Below are 7,903 nucleotides of genomic sequence, written 5' to 3' on the forward strand. Positions count from 1 at the left end.
TTCCTTTAGACACTTCAGACAAGTACTAATCTTGGCAAACTCTCTAAAATAGACAGAGATTAAGACATACTTAATTATCGCACCTTGGTTCTCATCCAGCCTAAAGAGTTGGGTACTTCATTTCAAAGGATTCAGAGTCCCTTTGGGCTTTATTATTGTCAACTGGCAGCCCCGGGCAGAAAGATGCCTGCAGTGAATAATGTGAAAATTCATTAATGGACTAAGCAATTTCCAGTTCTGTACATGGCTACACTCAGATCCAGCCATCTCAGGCCAGCTCATGTCCACACATGTGCTGGTAAGTTTCCTGTCAAAGCCATGAAGCCTGTCTGAGCACAGCTAAGGGTACAACTTAGCCCAACTCTGTGTTTCAACTTAATATCTGTATTACAGTTTTCATATGAAATTTACCCTAACGAGTCAGGACTGATTTTCCAAAGTTGCAATTTGAGTAAATAAGAACTGAATATGCATTTATGTCTCCCAATTCATACAAACCCGGTCACAGTGATTGTGCTTATCACCAATTAATATGGGGTCATCACACCTAATAGAAAGTGTAATCAATTACATTCGAGTTCAAAAGGGCCACTGTCCTTTGATTTCCCATTAGATTCCCCCTGTTCCAGGTCAGAAATGTGCAGCTAGAATTTGTACCAAGAGAGCAAAGGATGCAATTAGGTTAGCGTCAGGAAACAAAAAAATTTAAAATTTATTAAGTGGAATAAGTTCAAATAACATAAACCTGACAAAAATTTTTCATCTCTGAGATTAATATGAACACAAAATTGAAGATAATGTAAGCCCTGTCTATATTTTTAACTAATTTAATGTACATCAATACTTCCTAACAGCCAATGGCTTAGATATATTGACTTACCCAACACCACCTAATCGATAACCCTGTTGTACAGTTAAAGGCAAAAAGAAAAGAATAAAGGGCTAGAATTTTCCTAGGAAGGTATGCTTTGGTAATATATCTTAAAAGCTCCATTTTTAGGTTTGAAAAAAATTTTTTTATCCTCACCCGAGGATATTTTTGCATTTATCATCAGATAGAGTTGGAGGGAGGGAGAGACAGTGAGTGAAACATTGATGCAAGAGAGACACATCAACTGGTTGCCTCCCCTATGACCCCGACCAGGGCCAGGGACAAACTGCAACTGAGGTACGTGCCCTTGACCAGAATCGAACCTGCGACTCATTGGTCTGCAGATCGACGCTCTGATTGCTGAGCCAGGGCTGAACATATTTTTAATGCTAACATCTTTTAATTGGTTTATACATTTTATTATATTTTACATATATTTAAATATGGATATCTGTTTTAAAATAAATGCTATGGAAAATTATAGTAAACTATGATTATACTCACATAACTAAGCCAAAATAATGTCCATATCAAGACGGTGATACAGATTCTAAAACAAAACAAAACAGGAATAGAATGTATTTGAGGAAAATGCAGAATGAAGATATAGTAAGCAAACCCACAGGAATAACAAACTACCTTTCAGGCATGCTATCCCTTTCTAAGTCATTTGAGATATATACTGTTTTCATACTCGGAAAATTATAGTAAACTATGATTATACTCACATAACTAAGCCAAAATAATGTCCATATCAAGACGGTGATACAGATTCTAAAACAAAACAAAACAAAACAAAACAAAACAAAACAAAACAGGAATAGAATGTATTTGAGGAAAATGCAGAATGAAGATATAGTAAGCAAACCCACAGGAATAACAAACTACCTTTCAGGCATGTTATCCCTTTCTAAGTCATTTGAGATATATACTGTTTTCATACTCTGGGAGAAAGAAAAAAGACCAAACCGCATTCATCCTCCCTTGCCAGGAAATAGCTCTGCAGATTCTCTTTGCTTGTGGCTGCATGGGTTCTGCAACAGCTGGGTGTGTGGGTGGCGCACATCAGGTCCGCTAGTTTCCAAAGAGGACCCGGGGGCCTCCTGAAGTGTTACAAGGCCTCCTGGCTCTGTGGGGGGTCCGAGGCTCCTGCCTGTGCGTTGAGATGAGGCTGTGTGTGGAGTAGGGGAAGCACCTGAGATCGTGTTTGGCATCTGTGGAGACCACCAGTATGTAAACCATTTATGTGACAAGACTAATTCCGAAGGGAAGAGGAGTAGACATTTCCCCCCTTCATTTCCAACAGCTGCAACCCTCCACACAGCTGCTACTCTGGGCTTGGGATAGAGGAAAAACACGAGAGAAGTGGGACTCTCTGCAGTGGTTTGGCTGCTTAGAAGTGGGCAGCGTGTAAGGAAAGCCACCAAAAGAAGAGCATAAGTTAGCTCTCCATATGCCCTGTTCTGTTCGGTGTAGTCTGTTAAGCTGCTGTGTGTGCTACCCCACCCAATACCACAAAGGTTGACTTCTTGTTCACACAAAATTCTCTACAATGCTGGGTACCCTCCAGGACAACTGTCCCTCCTATGGTGACTTTACAATTCAGCCTTGCAGAGTCTCTGCTCTCCCCAACTGCATCTAAAACACATGGCCCCCTGGATCAGCACGGCAGTGAGAGAGAGAGGGCAAGAAAGTCCCACACTAGTCCCGGGGAGCATAAATAATAATGTCACTCCTGCTCATGTTTCATTGGCCACCTCTAGTCCCCTCTATGTGATGCCTGACTTCAAAGAATAAGATCACAGCCCCTGTGGATATTAGTGACTATTAGAACCAAGTGCCCTTTTCTCTGAAGCCCTGAAATCAAGTTCTAACTATATGTAGGCTCGATATTCCAAAAGGATGCACCTGCCCATTCTATGGTGTACAGTTGTCCCAGTTCTCGCCTCTGGATTCAAGTCTCCCTTCCAAAGGAACAAAAGAGAGGAGGGAATTACATAGACTGTGGATTCTTGAAGCAGAGATTTGGTTCCCTTAAAGTCTGTAAAGGCACAAGTGACCAAAACACATCACGGCTAACAGTTTTAAGTGGCTCTGCCCCCTCTCTGCCCCAATGGCTAGTCATGCTTGGAAAGAGGTACTGACTTATGTCTCTCTGAGCTTGGTCATTCTGCCTTTGTTTTATGACAGACTATTCTTATTTGGTTCCTGGGTAGAGATTTTAGTGGAAAAAGGAAGGGAAAACAGAAGGAAGGAAAAGAGAAAGAGAGGGAAGGGAAGAAGGATAGAAGGAGAGAGGGAGGGGAAAGTGCACGTGTGAGATTATAAAGTTCTTTCAAAGACATCAGTTCATATGAGCTTCAAAACAACCCGTAGAAGAAAATATTTCCCCCAAGTTACCAGTGAAGAAACTAAAAATCAGAAGATACATAAAGTGAATGTGGGGCAGAAGCAGAAATAAGTCTTACTCATGGGCCGTTTCCACTTACTTCAGTGGAAGTGAAAACCCAAAGACAAGATCGTGTTTCAACGCAAGCCCAGTCTCCTGTGAATGTCAGATGTCACGTGCCTTTTATCTCAATGGTGATTTTCATTTTTGACATGTAGATTATAATTGTTGAAGCAATTGTGTTAAAATCCCTGGTCTCCTCACTTGCCTCCAATCCATTGAAACTAAATCTAGGAAGACAAACTGCTTGCCCTTATTTAACATCATAGGCACAGCATTTTCACAGGTCTCCTAAGGCTTCTCTTCCAGCCCTCAAAGACAACTCATGCCCTGTGGGCACCCAGTTTATCCGGCCTCACCTCCCCATGCATGGGGCTCCAGTTCAAACCAGCTCACACCAGTGGTTTGTTTTGTATCCTGAGCCACACCTTGGAGGTTACAGGTAAGCACCAGAGAAAGGCGTGGAAGAACTGCCTGAGGTCTGTGGGTTCCTGGGCACAATGCTGAATGCTCCCTTCAGCCCAGAAATTAAAAGCCAGGCCTCAGAATAGAAAGGCAAAGGCTCCAATTTGCCAAGCTGCTCAGAAGAAAAATGTAAATGCCAGCAGCCCAGGCTGCCAGCAAGACTGCTGAAAGGTATGGGGACCTGCAGAGTGAGCAGCAGCGTCATGATCTCCTGGAGACAGGGCCAAGGCAGGCCAAGAACTCGGAGAGGAAGGGAGGGAGCAGGAATGTGTCTCCCAACAGCTTGTTTGAGAACAAGCAGTTATTTTCCCCAAAGCCATCTGTGAGACTCTCAGCTCGCGCCTGAGAAAGAAAAGGGCAAGGCAGAGAGAGAGAAGTGAATTACTGGAAAAAGCAGGTATCTCTTTGGGAGTTGCGAGGGCAGCAAAAAGACTGTCTACCAGCCTGTTAGTCTTGGCAGCTGCATATCTGTGAATCTGGCCACTGTCAGGGTTTCTAAGGCTCTGCTTCTGGAAAATGTGGCGAGGGTTCAACCTGAAATGTGGACTGTGGATGGCTCTGGTGTGATCTAAGTCAGAGGAAACTGTGAGTTCCCAACCTAGGTCCCTCGGCACGTGGAGTCACTCACGTGACATCGTGACTAGTTTGGCCCTTGCTCGCAGACTGTCTTTAGTTCATGGAAGGCTCTAGGGGAACATGTCTCAAATTAGACTGAAATCTCCCGGGAGGCAGATCCATCCAAGTTTTCCATACCTTTTAATTGCGACCCGAGTGGTGTTCTGAAGTACAGGTGATGGATGAAAATGTCCTCACTACAGATTAAGGAGTATTTTGCCAAGCATGCCGCCCACACAATAGAGGGCACAGTGTTTCCTCTGAGCTACTTAGTATTCTGCAAGGAAGATTATCTTCCCTTCACACCCTCAGTAGCTATCTTGTTTAGGAATGTCTTTGGTTGCAAGTAGCAGAAAACTTACCTTACAGCAGCTCAAAACAAATACAGATGTATTTTTCTCACATAATGAGATTTTTGATTTAGCTGGCAGCTGGCATGAGTCAGGAGCTCCATGGCATCAGGGCTAGCATCTCTAACACGCTCTTACTTTTCCCTCATGCTTGTCTCTTCCATGGTCACATCAACTGCTGGCTGCTGATCAATGGATGAATGAATAAAGAAACTGTGGGGTGTGTGTGTGGGTGTGTGTGTGTGTGTGTGTATAGAGAGAAGATTATTATTCAGCCTTCAAAGGAAACAAACCCTTTGCAACAATATAGATAGACCTGGAGGGCATTTAGCTAAGTGAAGTAAACCAGAGACAGCAAGAAAAGTACTGCATGATCTCACTTCTATATGGACTCTACATAGAAGCTGGAGTAGGACAGGGGTTATTAGGCACAGAGAAGGGTGGGTAAGATGGTCAAAGGGTACAACTTGAAGTTATGTCAGATGAACAAGTCTAGAGATCTAATGTACAACATGACGACTATAGTTAATAATACTGTATTGTATTCCAGAAATTTGCTAAGAGAGATTTTAGGTGCACTAACCACAAAAAATTATGGTAACTATGTGAGAAGATGGATATGTTTGTTTGTTTGTTTGTTTGTTTGTTTTTTTATCCTCACCCGAGGATATTTTTCCATTTTTTGTACAGATAGAGTGGGAGGGAGAGAGAGGAAGGGAGAGAGAGAGAGAAACATCGATGTGAAGGGACACATCGAGTGGATGCCACCCGCACGACCAACCAGGGCCGGGGAAAAACTGCAACCGAAGTACGTGCCCTTAGCGGGAACCGAACCCGGGTCTCTCCAGACCGCAGGCCGACGCTCTAACCGCTGAGCCAAACTGGCCAGGGCAGAAGATGGATATGTTAATTAGCTTGACCATAGTAACACTTCACTTTGTATATGCATATCTAAACATCATGTTGTACACCTTAAATATATACAATTTTATTTTTTAACATGTCTGCCATACCATAGGGCATTGTGTTCATGTTCAAAGCAAGAAAAAGAGAGAAAGGCAGTACCCCTAGTGATCATCCCCATTTATCAGGATAGCAGCTCCCTTGCAATCCCCATCAGCCCCTGTGCCTGTCCCACTCATCAGATCTCTGCCGCACCGCCATACCCGCCATGAAGGGAGCTCAGGGAGGTGAGGGTTTAGCTGAACACCCGGTCAGTCTGAACGCAATCAGCGTCCTATCAGTCACAGAGAGTGAATGGTTACAGGGGCAGCAGTTACCAGTGTGTGCTACACCCTGTGCACAGCACTGATCAAGTTGCATTGAAATGTTTTGTCTCTGTCTCCCCTCCCATCAGAATTAATGGCACTTAGCAGACAGAGGCACCCAGTCATCCTTGTATTCCTGGCACAGGGCACACTGCCTGGCACAAAATACTTAGTAAACATAACTTAACACCACCCCCCAGGCAGCCCTACATGTAGAGCAGAAACCTTTTTCATTTTATTTCCCCCTGTTGCAGCTTTCCCTAAAAACAGAGTCCATTTTTCCTACAGACATTCATTTAGATGAAGTTTCCTCTGAAGAACCAAAACTCATACAATTTCCATAACTACAGATAAGAATTATAGTGAGCAGAACACATCAACTTAAATACTCAAGGTCATCTCAAATACTGAAGAGTTCCAGGTTTCTGTGACAGAGGAATAATTTTGCTGTGAAATACTTGAACTAATGTCCAAGTAAATATGCTCCATGTCTTCATCTTCTGATTCTTAGTTCTTTAACATAATAAGAGACTCTTATTCAAATCTAATTATGTAGTAGCAAGACCTGAGAGTGTTTTGTAAAAGTTTGATTTAAAAACTCCTAGGTAATCTTCATTTGCTAATTTTCTGTCTATTTTTCTTTGTTTCCCCTGTCTTCTCCCCCTCTCCCCAAGTTACCAAGGACAATCCCTGAAAAAATTATTAGTCCTAATGTATGGTTGGAGGCTAATTTACCCCAACAATCCTTAGGTCTGTGGATGTCTAGATCGTAAACCTGGTGGGTCAGATGGGCTCAGACACAGCCAGAGCAGTGTAGTAGGGCTCAGAAATGTAATTCAGAAACATAGAGAGGCAGACAAACAGAAGGGTCGCAGGAGCCCTTGACAGCAGACCATCCAAGTAATGCTCTCCAATTAAAAGTGAACTCCAAGGCTAATTGAGGCCAGTACATAGTTCTTTTCACTAGATAGGCGATGACAAGAAGTAAGGCTGCTCCAAGAGCCAAACTGCAGTAATTCAGGCACAGAACAGTGCCGGGGTCAGCTGACCCCTGACAATAAAGAAGGGCTGAAGAGTTGAAGTGTCTCCAGCAGCTATTGGGCGATTTGCTGTTCTTGTAGCCTTTATATCATAGTCCTGGTCCCACACGTCAGCAACAGTACAGCCTGCTCCACGCATAAGAACAGCTCCAGTGCCAAAGAGGGATAACATGTACCGATCTGGAAAACAACCCAGTTCAGCTGCCAAACCAATGCTCCAGGTACATGACAGACACAGCAGCCAGGTTCCAACAGCCTTGTCCAAGCACATGAGGCGCAGGTAGGGCTGCGGAGGGCGGGGGCGGAGTCCAGGGCTCCTGTGGCCCACGGGCTGTGCCTCCGCCAGCGCGGCCCCTGTCCCCGTGCCGGGCGAGCCGGCTGCAGGAGCCAGTCCCACATCCACGCCTAGAAACTTCTAAAAAGTTATTAAATTTATTGGGGTAACATTGGTCAAAATTACATAAGTTTCAAGTGTACGATCCAATGATACATCACCTGTGTCCCGTGTCACGTGTTCACCACCCAGAGCCAAGTCCCCTCTGTCACCATGCATTTGACCCAAGGCTGCCACCCACCACCCTCCGTTCTCTTCCGGCCGTTCCCTCAAGCAGCAGCCATCAGGCTAAACACGAAGAAGCTAAGGTATGTGTATGCGGCTTTGGACCACCAGATGAAACATATTGTGAGTTTCTATAAACTCAGATGATAAATCGCGAACAAGGATGAAATGGCTACATTTTGGCTTATGGCTTCAGGTTGCCCACAATGGTTCACAAGTGACTGCAGTGCCCTGGCCACCACCTCTCTCTCTCAATGATTAATGAAGTTCTGTGCCAGTACCTTAG

General features: G+C 44.1%; 1 pseudogene; it reads right to left on the reverse strand.

Annotated features, from left to right (window-relative positions):
* Positions 1-6,841: 6,841 nt before the first annotated feature.
* On the reverse strand, positions 6,842-7,457 carry LOC118616993 (annotated as a pseudogene).
* Positions 7,458-7,903: the final 446 nt, after the last annotated feature.

The sequence above is a fragment of the Molossus molossus genome, unplaced genomic scaffold, assembly GCF_014108415.1.
Source record: "Molossus molossus isolate mMolMol1 unplaced genomic scaffold, mMolMol1.p scaffold_m16_p_5, whole genome shotgun sequence".
Classification (NCBI taxonomy): Eukaryota; Metazoa; Chordata; class Mammalia; order Chiroptera; family Molossidae; genus Molossus; species Molossus molossus.